Raw genomic sequence first — 14146 nt, forward strand, 5'->3', positions numbered from 1 at the left:
CTGATTGATCTACTGATTGATTATAAGGAATTGACTGTCCCATTATGGAGGCTGAGAAGTCCCACAGTCTGCCACCAGCAAGCTGGAGGCCCAGGAGAGCCAGTAGGACAGTTCGCTCTGAGTGTGAAAGCCTGGAACAAGGGAGGCCAATGCTTAAAGTGTCAGTCCGAGGGCAGGGGGCCAATGCCCAGCTCAAACCATCAGTCTGAGAGACAGATAGAATTCAAACTTTCCTCCACCTCTTTGATCTTTTCTGGCCTTCAACTGATTACATGAGGCCCACCCACAGTGGGGAGGGCTGTCTGCTTGACTCAGTGTACTGATTCAGGGCTAATCTCATGTCATCTAGCTACATATCTGGGTGCCCTATCATATCCAACACGGGTAGATATAAATATAAATATAAATATATATAATTTTATATATAAAATTTATATATAAAATTTATATACATATATATAAAATTTGGTATTTAAATTCTCCCTATCATGAGATGCCTGCAGAAATGACCTCACGTGTACAAGTATTCTTAGGGGAGGGGTTGACAAACTTTTCTATAAAGGGCCAGATAGATGTTTTCGGCTTCTCTGGTCTCTGTGGCAACGACCTGACTGCTGTGGCAGAGGAAAGCAGCCATAGATGATGTGTAAATGTATGAACATGGCCGTGTTCCAGAAGGATGTTACAAAACCAAGTGGTGGGCCCCATGTGGTTCACAGACTGTGGTTTGCAGATCCCTGAAAATGCCCGACAAAGAAATCTTGCACAATCCCCATAACATAGAAATGAATGTTGAGCTGAAGAGACCTTGACCTGTGTGTTCTATCCAGGACACAAACAAATAGGCAGATGTGAATTTTCCCACAATAAGATTTCTTTAAAGAAACATTTTTTTTCCCCCACAGCTTGCGGCCACACAGCAGTGAGCAACATTTCCCTTTCTCTGGTTTTTGTTTGCCCGTTCCTCTGTACGGTTTGTGAATCATTTGTGTTATGTAGCCCTTAAGTCTATGGAAATCATTTTAACTGAGTTCAGAAATGTGGGCTTGGGTGGGAAATCTTCTTTTGACTCTATCAAATGGAACACAATTGTCCTCGTTTTTGTAAAATGGCTAATGAATTTGTGAATCTTGCAAAGAACTCAAAGGTAAGGGGCTAAGGGGCACCTTTGGTGTAAGGGGCTCCAGAGTCAGCATCCCATTTATGAACTAATATTAATAGATTGATACATAGAACAGGGAACATCATTTTTTGTCACTTCAATATTGGGACCAATTTCATGTTTGACCTCTGAGGTTCCCATCCGTCCCACTTCTTGAATATTTCATGCCAGGTTAAAAAATTACATTGACACTTGCAGCCATTTCCAGAAAAACAAGTTTGAGTATGGCTAATCGGACTTTTGGGGAAATATGGAGGGGGGAAAAACAAGTCCACTGAGAGGACAAAAAGGGCTGTTGACTTTCTTTCCACAAGTTCGTGAACTCTGTTTCCTGTTTGGGTAGTTTTACCATTTATAGAAATTGAGTCATGTCAAGATGGATTTCACACAAAAAAATATTAAACTTTTTATTGGGCATTAGTTGGGCCCAGTGTAGCCTGGAAAGACTTGGCAGAAAAGTCTGCAGTGCTTGGAGATGAGTGGAAACGATTTCTCTGGAACGTGGTCCACATGGGCGTAAAAGCTCCTCTTTCTAGCTTCCCTTGACTGTAGGGCTGAAACTTCAGAATCTTCCAGGATCGGGACGACACAGAGCAGTGTTGTGGAGGGAGCCTGTCCCGTTCCCCACATTTCCCCTTGTTTCATGACCCACGTTTCAGTGCCGTCGTGATAACTCCACATGCATGGCTTCTCACTCAATCTCTCTGGTTACGGACGTTTAGGCTCCCTCGTGGAGTTTTACCAAATGCAAGCTGGTTTCTGACGGTGGAGAAGATTCAAAATTGTCTGGGAGAGGCATTTCCCGGATGTATCCTTGTGGAAGGCTAGCGTCCCTCAGAATTGTAAAGTGTTCCTGTCAAAGGAGCTCCGTTTTTCAAATGGTTTGGGATATGACTGCACGCCATACCCTACAATGCTCGTGGAAGGGGTCAGATGCAGGAGATTCTCCAAGGCTCAGAGATACGGGAGGCTATGAATGCAATTAACAGGCTATCAACCAGCATTTCCCTCATCCTCTGGGCAGTAGAAACTCATTGTCTCAGAACAAGGAATAATAACCGCCCCCCACGCCAGCGTTCCATGAAATACCATGCTGGAAGGGCTGCGCAATTTTGTTAAAGGGCGGATTATCATTCAGGAGGCCTGGGGTGGGGCTGGAGAGTCCACCATAAATGGGATGCTGGCCTGGGGTGGGGCTGGAGAGCTCCCAGGTGGGGCCGATGTTGCTGGTCCTTGGACAGTGAGCAGCAAAGTGACCGGGACCACCCCCTACAGCTGCAGGTTCTGTCTTCCCAATGTTTTATTCTCCTTTATCTGAACCTTACCTGAAGCCCTCGGTATTGTCCATCCTGGGGATTGTTTGAATCCCCACCAGGTCATTCAAGCCGAGCTACCCATTTGAACCATCTGAAAAGCTTTTAAAATAGCCCGGTCCCAGAATGATGAAATCAGAATCTCTAGCGCACTGTCTGAACATTTAAAAAAAAATTGAAGTAGCATTCATGTAATGTAAAATTAACCATTTGAAAATGTATGACCTGCTAGCTTCTAGCACATTCACACTGTACACGGCCATGACCACTATGGGGTTTCTGCACACTTCATTGCTTCAAAAAAGCTCTGTACCTGTTAAGCAGTCACTCCCCACCGTCCCCTGACCTCAGCCCCTGACAACCCATCAGTCTGCTGCCTCTATGCATTTTCCTATTCTGGACATTTAGAGTGTATAGAATCATTCAAATGTGGTCTTTGGATCTGGCTTTTTTTCACTCAGCCTGACCTAGTCAAGGTTCAGCCACAGTGTAGCATGTTTCAGGACTGCACTCCTTTTCATGGCCAAGTACTATTCCATGGTAGATCTAGACCACATTTTTCTTTATCCGTTAATATGTTGATGGACGTATGTATGGGTTGTTTTCACTTTCTACCAATTGTGACGACCCCTGCTATGAACATTCATTTGCCTGCCTGTTTTTAAACATGTTTTCTTCTTTCTTTCTTTCTTTCTTTCTTTCTTTCTTTCTTTCTTTCTTTCTTTCTTTCTTATTCATTTTGAGAGAGAGAGAGAGAGAGAGAGAGAGAGAGAGAGAGAGCATGCGAGTGGGGAGGGATGGAAAGAGAGGAAGATAGAGTCCCAGGCAGGCTCCATACTCAGTATGGAACCTGACTCAGGGGGTGATCTAAGAAATCATGTGATCATAACCTGAGCCGAAATCAAGAGTCAGATGCTTAACCAACTGAGTCACCCAGATGCCCCTGAACACCTGTTTTCAATTCTCTTTAGATGTATGTGTGGGAGTGGAGCTGGAAGAGGACAGGCTGATTCCATCTTTAACTTACTGAAGAAACACCAAGCTCCTTCTGACAGCGATGTTTTTTTTTTAAAAGTTCCCCCTTCAGTTCTGTCACCACCCTGTGTTGACGGTTAGTGTCTACAAGGAAAGTTGGCCCCGTTAACACTCCTAATGCTTATTTGTTTAATTCAGCGGGGTCCCTGGGCCATAGCACCAGCATTCGCTGGGAACTTGTTAGAAGTGCAAATTCTTGTTTCCCATCTGAGACCTACTTAATCAGAAGCTCTGAAGGCGGGGAGGGGCAGCCCCATTTTTAGCAAGTCCTCCAAGGACTTTAAAGCTTGGGAACTCATGCCTTACACACAATTTCATAACATGCAACGTTTTCACTTAATTGGACACCGTGTGCATCTTCCCACATCATGAATCCTTATTTGAAAATACAATGAAATATCTGTATATAATACTGTAGAACAAAACAGACCCATTAGCACTCAACAGTTCCTTTTCACAGCAGTTGTGGGGCAGGGGGAGGGAAGATATCTGGTTCTTCCCACATTTTCCCTAATATAAATAGTACTGAATGAATATTCTTGACAATTTGTATTTGCCAACGTCTCTGAATATCTCCATTGGTCGAGTTTAGAATTATAATGAGCGGATTATAGAGTTTGGGCCAGCCATTTAATTTCTCAGTGCGCGGTTTCTCTGTCTATAACTGAAGAGACTTCTGGGGGGCTGTTCAGAATCATCAGGTGAGAACAGAAACTGTAACTGAACGCACAATGCCACTTGTGAGGCATTTTCATAACAATGTCCACGGCCTTGAGAATGTCACTCCCAGAGGATTCCCCCACCCCCAACCATGGAAATATCCTCATTTGATTTGAGCTGAGGCTTTAATAAGCCTGACCTAAGCTGTTTCATTTGCTCTGAATTCTTAAGGGTCTCCAGAATCTTTGAGCTTCACATGTGCATATCTTTGTGCCTGTTTGAACACACTCAAATTTCTGGTGTGAGTTTGATGAGGGAGCATACGGCGAGGTGTCACCCTGGAAACCGCCCCAGAACAAAGGAAAGGGAAAAACCAATGGTCAAGAGATCACAGTCATGCAGGACAGGAGTCTCCATGAGTTCACACATGTCTCAGTAAATGACAAGAAAAAAGCAATCTTATCAACAGCCTCATCTCCAGAAACCTACAGAGTCGGTGTCCTGGAGCCCCAACATCACCCTCCCCTCCACGGTGATGTGGGGGACAAAGGCAAGGAGGATACGGCAGGTAAAATTAAATGTCCTTATAACCTGCAGCCCATGGACAGATACTTGAGACCGGCAGAGGATAACAGCCCTCCAGGAATTCCTCACTGTTATAATGTTGACGCCTTATTAGAGGGAAAACAACCTCAGCTTGGCAACAGCAAGGTCCCCGGAATCTTAGGAGTCCTCGTTAGCATATTAAAGTCCCTCTGGAGGCCTCCCCTTGGCCTTTACTTCATAGTATATAACCAGTCACTGTGCAAGACCCCAGTGCAGCTCCTGCCCACGGGGTCCTGTCCCCGTGCTTTAATAAAATCACCTTTTTGCACCAAACACGTCTCAAGAATTCTTTCTTGGCCGCCGGCTCCGGATGCCCCCACCCCTCCAAAATCACGTCAAGTTCACCTCAGGTAGGATTTGTAAACAAACGGCGTATGTGTAGATTACATTCCACGTCTTAAAAATAAAAGCCGTGGACGAGGAAATGCATCACCATCATATGACTGGGTTTGGGTTCGAGTCCGAAAAAGAGTCCTTACGTTGCTTGCGTGCTCGCTTTTATACGTGGTGATTTTGCTCTTCCGTTGGTTTTATGGTCAACGAACCCAAACAAGGAAAAATGTGGGGAAAAGCCGGGGAGGAGTACGCCCTACAAACCCGGAGAGGGTGTAACTGAATACTTGAACTCGATCAAGTTTAGCCAATGGGGAACGCTCTGCTTGACTGTGTGGCAACTATATAGATGGCCGGACGTGAAACAACCCGAGCAGTGGGAGATGCTACGAATCAAGAAGCCAAACCAAGTTCCAGTGCACTTAATGTATGTATCGAGGGATGTCCCTCGCGTGAGAAGGAACACACTTCTTTGCATCTTGTCTGATTTCAAAAAGTATGAATAATTTCTCCCCCACCGTCTCCCCCGTCTTTTTGCCCCTGATGCAGAGAGTTCAGGGGACAATTTGAGATTCTTGGTTAGCATATCTGCTTCCAACTCCTTTCTATGCCTGTGGTGAGATCTTTCTTTTATATCCATGTTTTTATGGAGGCTCCTTTAAATCCTTTCTGCAGGAGACGCAATAGAAAAACCGAAGACCCAAAAAGCAAGCAAAGGGAGAGTAGTGTGCCCGACAACATAGTTGATAAGGGGACGCGTGCCTTCCAAGTGTCCACAGCGTGGTTCAGAGTTTGGGAACGATGACAACCTTAGCCTGACAACAGCTAGGCCTCCTCCGGGATCTTGTGAGTCTTTAGCATATGAAAATCTCACTGGAAACTTCCCTTGGACTTTATGTCCCTCCCCCAGTGTCACAGCCCCAGTGCTGCTGTTTCTGCCCTTGGGTCTTATCCCCGTGCTTTAATAAAATCACTGTTTTGCACCAAAGACGTCTTCAAGAATTCCTTCTTGGCTGTCGGCTACGGACCCCACGAACCCCACCATCACCCCTGAAAACCTCACCACCATAAGCACTCATGGGTCATACAGCGGCTTTGACTGCTTTGAAGGTACCTGCCCACCCGGGCCCCTGCACCAAGACTGGCATTTCTTCTAATAAAGATGCATTTTGGAAAGACTGTTCTGGAGCAGATAAGAGAAGGTTCTGGCATGTTTTCATGAGCCAGAATGAGAAGGCATGAGATGTGTGAAAAACAGCGCGTGTGGGACTGCTTATGGAAGCAGACAGGAGCCGCTGTCTTCCTGTTCCCTTCTCTACGGGAGATACTCGCCGTCCCGAGTTTCAGAGCAGGGACTCGCTAAGCAGGCGGTCTGAAAAGGGAAGGATGAAGACACCCTTCATGCACACCTGGACCCGGGCTCTCCCAGCAAACAGGATTATCCTCTGTGTTTCGTAACGGGGCGCCTGAGGCCAGGAGGAATGCACATCGGGCTGTGAGCACATTCCAGGTCCCCGGGCAAGTCTCCCTCAGCCTGTTGCCGCAGGGAGGCTCGATTCTCTGTGTCCTCGTCCCCCTGAGCACGTCCTCACCCCGGAAGAGACACGGGGACTCCGGGCTTGGTGCAGGAGGTGGGATCGGCCCCTTGGCCTGCGTCTGCCTCCTTAAATGTCAGAAGCGGTGAGCACAGCATCATTTGCATGAGGCTTGCGGAAGGCAGCTCTCCAAGGCTCAGCCGCAGAGACTTCGGATCGGAGGTGACGGGGGACCCCCCCCCCCCACCCTCTCTGCTTTAAGAAAAATATAAGCCAAGCGGATTTCTGGCAGACCCGACAAACGCAGGGTTAAATAAAAACAGTGGTGTTGGTGGCAAAGCCGGAGAAAGCACGCCGGCCCCAGCCCCTACTTCATGTTAATTACTCCGTATTTGCTGCAGCCTGAGAAAGACACATTTGTTATGCAGACAGTGTTCACAGTCAGGGGCTGATCAGGAATGGAGCGGTGGCAGGCCACAAAATGAATTAGCTCTCTGAATACCAAACTGGAAAACCGATTCGAACCGGAGCGTGTCACTCGGACTCCACCAGGGTTAAAATAGACTCCACACCCATAAGACCCTGCTTTGTGACCGCTGCTAATTGTGGGCTATTTTTAGGCACGGCCTTGAGAAAGGAAGGATCTGGGAGAGAGGGCAGCGGTGTGCCCAACAACGGGGCTCATTTACGACACTGGGGTTCACAGCCCTCTCTCCAAGCCCGTTTCCCATGCTCTGGAACGGCCTTTCTGTGCGACTCAATAATTTATTATTGACCCTCCTCATGAATGTGGGTGATTCCAGCTATTCCGAGCATGTGCTCTGCAGAGGGGATGAACGCAAAGCTTCACTGTGCCCAGAAAGGAAGCCAAAGGGCTCTGGGGACATTCTCTCCCTGCCCTTGGTGACACTGCCGAAGAGTGCCAATGAGACACTGCCGAGAATCTGGTGTGCAAGAGGCAGCGAGCTCCAGGGCGCCCGGGTGGCTCAGTCGGTCAAGCCGCCGACTCCTGATTTCGGCTCAGGTCATGATCTCATGGTTTCATGAGTTCGAGCCCCACGTCAGGATCTGTGCTGACAGTGTGGAGCCTGCTTGGGATTCTCTCTCTTTCTGTCCCTCCCCTGCTTTCTCTCTCTCTCTCTAAATAAGTAAATAAACTTTAAAAAGATAGTTAAAAAAAAGAAGCAGTGAGCTCCAAGTTGCCATGTAGGGCACAAACATGGTCCACAGAGAGGGTAGGGGGCACAGCTCTCGTCAGATTCTGGTGGGTACCCACTGAGTCTGTTGGCCAAATACGTGCATGCACACAAACACACAGACACACACACACACACACACACCATAACCCACTAGGAGGGAAGGAGGCATGTTGGCATGGCCCACTGCAGAAGTTTATTATTCTGCAGAAGATATTATAAATTCCTCAAAATTTTAAAAGCCTGGCATTGCCACATGTCCAGGTTATATAGATTCATCTTTCTCTCGAGACAGGCATATCCCTCCAATAGGCTGTGGGTCACCGATCACAGTGTCCCGTTCTGTGATCAAGATATGACAACTTGGTGCCCTGTGGTCATTTCCTTGAGATGGCCCTGCGTACGGCATTTTCCCCAAAATGCCTTTCTCACCCAATTTTGCAAGATAAAGGAATGGCTACACAACTAACCAAGGAAAAGTCCCCACAGCTCTGAATCCCCTCAAGGTTAAAGGGTACATTTATCTGGTATTTTTTGCAAGAACAGAAACTACCTGTCACAGATGACCCCTACGTCTCTCTCCAGGGCCTGAGATGACTAATTCTCAATACATCAGAAAGTCCCATGGGAAATAATTCTTCTGGGGAAGTGGGCCTCACGTGGTGGATATTTTCTAACGTCTGGGGATATTTTTGGTTTTCGAAACCGCTGGAGGTCGGGGGATTGGTACCGCTATCTAGGGGGTCGAGGCCAGGGATGCTATCAAACATGTTGCAATAGACAGGACACCCCAAAGGATCAGCTGGCCCGAAATGTGGGTGATGCCAACGTTGAGACACTGCGCTAGGAGTGGTTATTTCTGGATCCCTGACAGGTTGAGAGAGAGTAGCTATGTGAGAGAGTAGCGCCCGCAGTTGGCAAAGCAGTGAGCAGAAACACTTAGGAAAGTCATTTTGCAAGGGACTTAGTTCTTCTGAATGTGCCACACTGGCTTCCTGGATCCCAGACAAGCCCATCAAGTCTGTACCACCTAAGGGAAGACACAGGGTTTGCAGAGTGTGACAAGTGTGCGGCTGATTCCTGGAATCACCCCGCCTGAAACAGCAGAAGTCCATGTCTGGGCCCCAGTCCATTTTAAAATCTGTCTCAGATTCCTGACAATACTGAGAAAATATGGCAGTGACCTCCACCCTGGGCTTGGCCCTCCCCCGGCATATAGTCCTCTAAAACAGAACAGCCAGTCTAGGAGTCCATGAACAGCAGCTCGGTCATCTACAAAAGTGTCATTGGAAAGAACCTTAATTAATAAATGTTCTCTGTGATATGTGACATGAGATCAGGCAAGCATTCTCAAAATACGAGATTTGGTTTGTTCACCAGGAAAATGGAGCTTATCCTACGAGAGGATTCTCGAAGACCCCTCTCCTGGGACAAACCATATATGTGCATCATTCCTGAAAAGGGCGTCCTGACGTCCTTCACATATAACACGCCCCATGCCCCTCACTCAGCAAATTAGGGGAAGGGGGATTTTGCGAGCCCTGTGTTGTGCGAGCCCCGGGGAAGTCGGACAGTCTTATTAACCACCAGGCAATCATTTGGCAATGGACATGGGCGGAGAAGAAGGAGGGAACGCATGGGTCTCTTAGGTACGGAATGTTAGACATAGTTGCCGCTTTCCATTTAGGATTCAAGAGTGAACGGTCTCTGTTTTCATGCAACGTAGGTGCCCCAAGGCAAAGGCTTCACAAAGGCCTTCCCATAATCATCACCTACTGGCTGGTGCATGCACACTTTGTTCCATGGTGCTTGTGGCTTCTTATTTGTGGATTGTATTTGTGAGAGGGGTGCGTATGTCATTTGTGTTTTATGCCACGTATCTCCAAGATTGTAAATTGGCTTAAGAGAAGATATGTATCCCAGAGGTCAGGGCTGGTCTCCTCCTGGAATCAGAGTGCATTCCCGGGATGCTTCGGGAAATGGACTGATGACATTGGCGGGGCGGGGGGGGGGGGGGGGGGGGTGGGGGGGTGGGGACACAACTCTAGAGCATAACGGCCATTCTCAAATGGGAGGGAGCTCCCTGCTCATTTCGGTCGGTCCCACACATCCTGTCTCCACACATTCTGTCTTGCCCAGCACATAACAGTGGATGCTTTTCTTGAGTCTGACTTCAGCTTCACGAGGTTATTCTGTAATCGGCAATAACAGAGGCTCCCTTCCTGACAGGTTGTGCGAGTGCTACTTTCTGTATTTTCTGTCCACGCACTGCCCCAGTTACCCTGACTTCTCAGCACATTGTTTTTGTCGGGTCAGTGCTTAATCTCCGCAGACCGCAGAGTGAAAATGAATGTACCATCTGTGTAGACATGCCTCTCATTTCCGACACTCTCGCAAATCTCTGAGAATGTTCTCTGGGAGGGAACGGTAGCCTACACCAAGATACGGATGCCAGGACGCGGAGGAAACACGGACACAAAGTCCGGGAAAGAACGAGACACAAAACTGAACGCCGTGGTGGTAACCTAGGGCAGTGGCGTCTTCACCAAACGGTGGCCAGGACAGAGAGTCTCCCCACAACACTGAAATTTGCACGACTGCCGTGAATAAGTACATGTAAATCCCTTCACAGAGGTGAATGTGATCACACTGGTTGCCACCCTCTCTTCTACCAATCTGAACGTTTTGTCAAAGAGCAATTCATTATTTCTAGTTTGATTTGATTCAATCAGTGACGGCTGAAAAGCGTTTTTCTTCTTAGACTCAATATTGGCTAATTTTAGGAACAGTCCTTTTTACACAAGTACCTGCTTAAATTACTAAATCATTACATTGAATTACCTGTGGTGTTACTTTCCTTCTCTTTTTAACATTCCTCTACTTGGCAAATGTTTCTTCACCTATGGGTGACAAAATTCATTACCGAATTTCCTATTACCCAGGGACGTATTTGCAACACCGTCCCAATTTCAATATTTGAGCATTCCTCTACAAATTATATTTCTTTCATTGATGTTTTCCATTTCCCTAGAAATTGACACTTCCTGAGCCTTTGCTGTATTACCTCCCTGGAGGGTGTTCTGATCTCACACACCTCTGGTAGGTTTGAAATTTCTTCCTGAGCAACCAATAGTCATTAGGTAACTTTACCGGCAAAAAAACTTCCCTTTCATTCCTTAATGTTATAAACTTGTGGGTTTTTTTTTAATGTTTATTTATTTATTTTGAGAGAGAGGGAGAGAGAGAGAGAGAGACCGTGAGCAAGCATGAGCATGGGAGGGGCAGAGAGATAGGGAGAGAGAGAGAGAATCCCAAGCAGGCTCCCTGCTCTCAGCACAGAGCTCGATGCAGGACTTGATCCCACAAACCATGAGACCATGACCTGAGCTGAAACCAACAGTTGGATGCTCAACCAACTGAGCCACCCAGGTGCCCTGTAACTTGTGTTGCTGTCTTAACTTGAAGCAAGAAATTGGCAACATGTCAAACTCTTCACTCATGATATATTTCCATCACAACTTTCCCTGCCCCCCCCCCCACCAAATAAAAACTCCTAATAACTTTATAAGGGATATATCGTGTATGTAAGGGCAAACTGACCAGCATCAGTTATAAATGGATGTCGGTCCTATGGCAAAGCACTTGTAGGGCTCTGGTATCTTATCACCATCTCTGTCTCTCTTTCCCTTGTACTTCAGAACAGATTCTCCATGATGTAATCACAATACACCTTGTTCACATTCATCTGGTGACATTCAGGGTCTTTGTCTGTAAATCTCATCCACCATTTAAGGTCTGAACCAAGATCCAACAACCTTCATGAATACTCAGGTCACTGCTCTCTCCCTTTCTGAGACACCGTACCGTGTATGGTACTGTCTCTTCTTGGCTCATATAACAGTCAACTCAATGCCATTTACCTTTTCATTCACTTCTTCAATACCCGTTCATCAATCATCTACTACGTGCCCAACCAAAAGGCTCGACCCCAGGCACATAGCAATAGGGAGATAGAGAGACTCAATGCCCAGCTCTTAGAGTTTAAAATCTTGAAGCAGAAACAGACATTAAGCATAGAAACACGCAAGGTATTTGTTTAAGACCATGAGTTGCACTTCAAGAAGACTAACGTACTAAATAAGATAGGGACTGGTCTTCTATAGATCACAGCTTGTCTGGGTGAAATTCCCAGCAGTGTCTCCAAAGAAAACACAAAACAGAGAGGGGAAGAACTAAAGAAAAAGACACCATCTGGGTGAATCATTTCTATTACCGTGTGTAGATTCTTTGCAATAGCACCCACCCTTCTGTGGACAAAAGTCTTAGTGCAGATTTCAGATATTCCAAATGTTCTCTGATACCCTGAGCCTTTGCATTTGCAGACTGCCATGTAAGACGGGAGGGGACACTGCACTCTTCTGAAGGCCAGATTAAAGCATCTAGCGCTTTCTAAAAGTTGGGTGTTGCTCACACACTCATCTGGGCCACCTTTACTGCCTCTTATCTGTAGCCCGCATTCAATACACCCACCTAATCCCTGAGACTTGCTCCTTAGGATCTTATAAAACACTCTCAGCACTTCCTAAATCTTACCAGGTAAAAAAGATCGTTGTTATTATTCCTTTTGAAACCTATGTTTTTTTCTCAACTTCCTCTTCTGCACTGTGATGGAATACATTTCCAGCAGGTTCTCCGTTTCTGTCTTGAACATTCTCTCCCCACCTTACGCCCAGGGTTGATTCACACCGGAAGATTATAACAATAGCCTGTCAGTATGGCGCTGGTCAAATTTCACGTGCCTTACCTGCTTTATGGGACTTGATCTCGGTAGACGGACCTCAGAAATGATTCGATGGTGGCTCAAAAATCCGTTCGAGCATCAACCAACACGTAGTCAGAATCCTGGCTACCTAACATAAAACACAAGGTAAATCATGACAAGAGACAATAAAACTTGCTCTGGCCTCAAACGTTTACCGCTCAGACCTTGGGCTGCTTGCTGAATATAAGCAGAAACATCTAGGTACCTGCCATGTGTAGCTGTGAGCATTGGTACAGACCATCTAGTGAGATGCATTGCATTTTGCCTCTTTTTCTGAGGTAGACACCCAGTGAGGAAACAGAAAGTCTGTGTCACTGTTCAAGAGAATGTCCCCATTTCTTGGTCTCTTATTATCCTATTGTGTTTTGCTTTTTGTGCTGTGGAATACTGTTCCTTACTTTTTAATTCTGTGGCATTAGTGCTGAAGCCACTTCAATGGCTACAACCACCCCCAAATTTACCACTTTGTTATCCTGATTATTTTGAATTGTAGCCATTTGAAAACCAGCAGGTGAAGGGAGAGGCTTTCCCTGAACTTCCCTCATTTGCCTAAAGACACGTCCTCCAATAGGAACGCAACTGTCATGGGCGCCCTCCTTGGGAGTGTCATCAACTGGGAAGACGGTCTCCTGTCACAGGAGAGGAGATTAGACCTCCAATTTACCCGCACACAAATTCGGTCAGAAATTGTCCTACCTCCACCTGGTTTTCCAAGGGCCCAGTCATCTTTCCTAAAATCATTTACTCTCCCTGCCTACATCCCCCTTCCCCTCCCCTATTCAGATCCTAAATTCTAAAGCCACCCCTCTGGGTTTTTTCCTGGGTATCCCCCACGTATCCAGGAGATAGACCTGTTAATAAACTTCTGTATGTTTTTCTCTTGCTAACCTGTCTTTTATTACAGGGGTCTCAGAAGAAAACGCTAAGTGGTAGAGGGAAATTGTTTTTCCTGTGCTACAGAATCCTTCATGTAACTGTAGGTGATTATTTTTCCCTGCAACTCTTTTTACACAATTTCCTAGTGTTTATGGCATAATAACCTCGGACCAAAAATGAAAACATAATTTCTTATTTGATGGGGATGGCACAGTGTGGTCATTAACGACTTTCGTTTAAATTGTCTTTGATACTTGATACGAATTGTCTTTGATGCTTGAATTTAATATACCCTCATGCTTAAATTGTTTGTACTTACTTAAAAAATTTTTTTAACGTTTTATTTATTTTTGAGACAGGGAGAGACAGAGCATGAACAGGGGAGGGTCAGAGAGAGGGAGACACAGAATCTGAAACAGGCTCCAGGCTCTGAGCTGTCAGCACAGAGCCCGACGCGGCGCTCGAACTCACGGACCGTGAGATCATGACCTGAGCCGAAGTCGGCCGCTTAACCGACTGAGCCACCCAGGCGTCCCAATTGTTTGTACTTACTTCAATCATTGGACTCAAGGATTATCTTTGCTGTTATCACCAAAATCTTGGGGAAA

General features: G+C 46.3%; 1 protein-coding gene across 2 annotated transcripts in view; it reads right to left on the reverse strand.

Moving 5' to 3' along the window:
• PUDP (pseudouridine 5'-phosphatase) overlaps positions 1-14146 on the reverse strand; it is a 477558-nt gene that overhangs the window by 167329 nt on the left and 296083 nt on the right. For both annotated transcript variants that reach the window (XR_007148886.1, XR_007148888.1), the window contains exon 6: positions 12645-12750. The gene's annotated coding sequence lies outside the window, so the exon portion shown is untranslated. The remainder of the gene's footprint in view (positions 1-12644; positions 12751-14146) is intronic.

This window comes from Prionailurus viverrinus, chromosome X (assembly GCF_022837055.1).
Source record: "Prionailurus viverrinus isolate Anna chromosome X, UM_Priviv_1.0, whole genome shotgun sequence".
NCBI classification, from domain to species: Eukaryota; Metazoa; Chordata; class Mammalia; order Carnivora; family Felidae; genus Prionailurus; species Prionailurus viverrinus.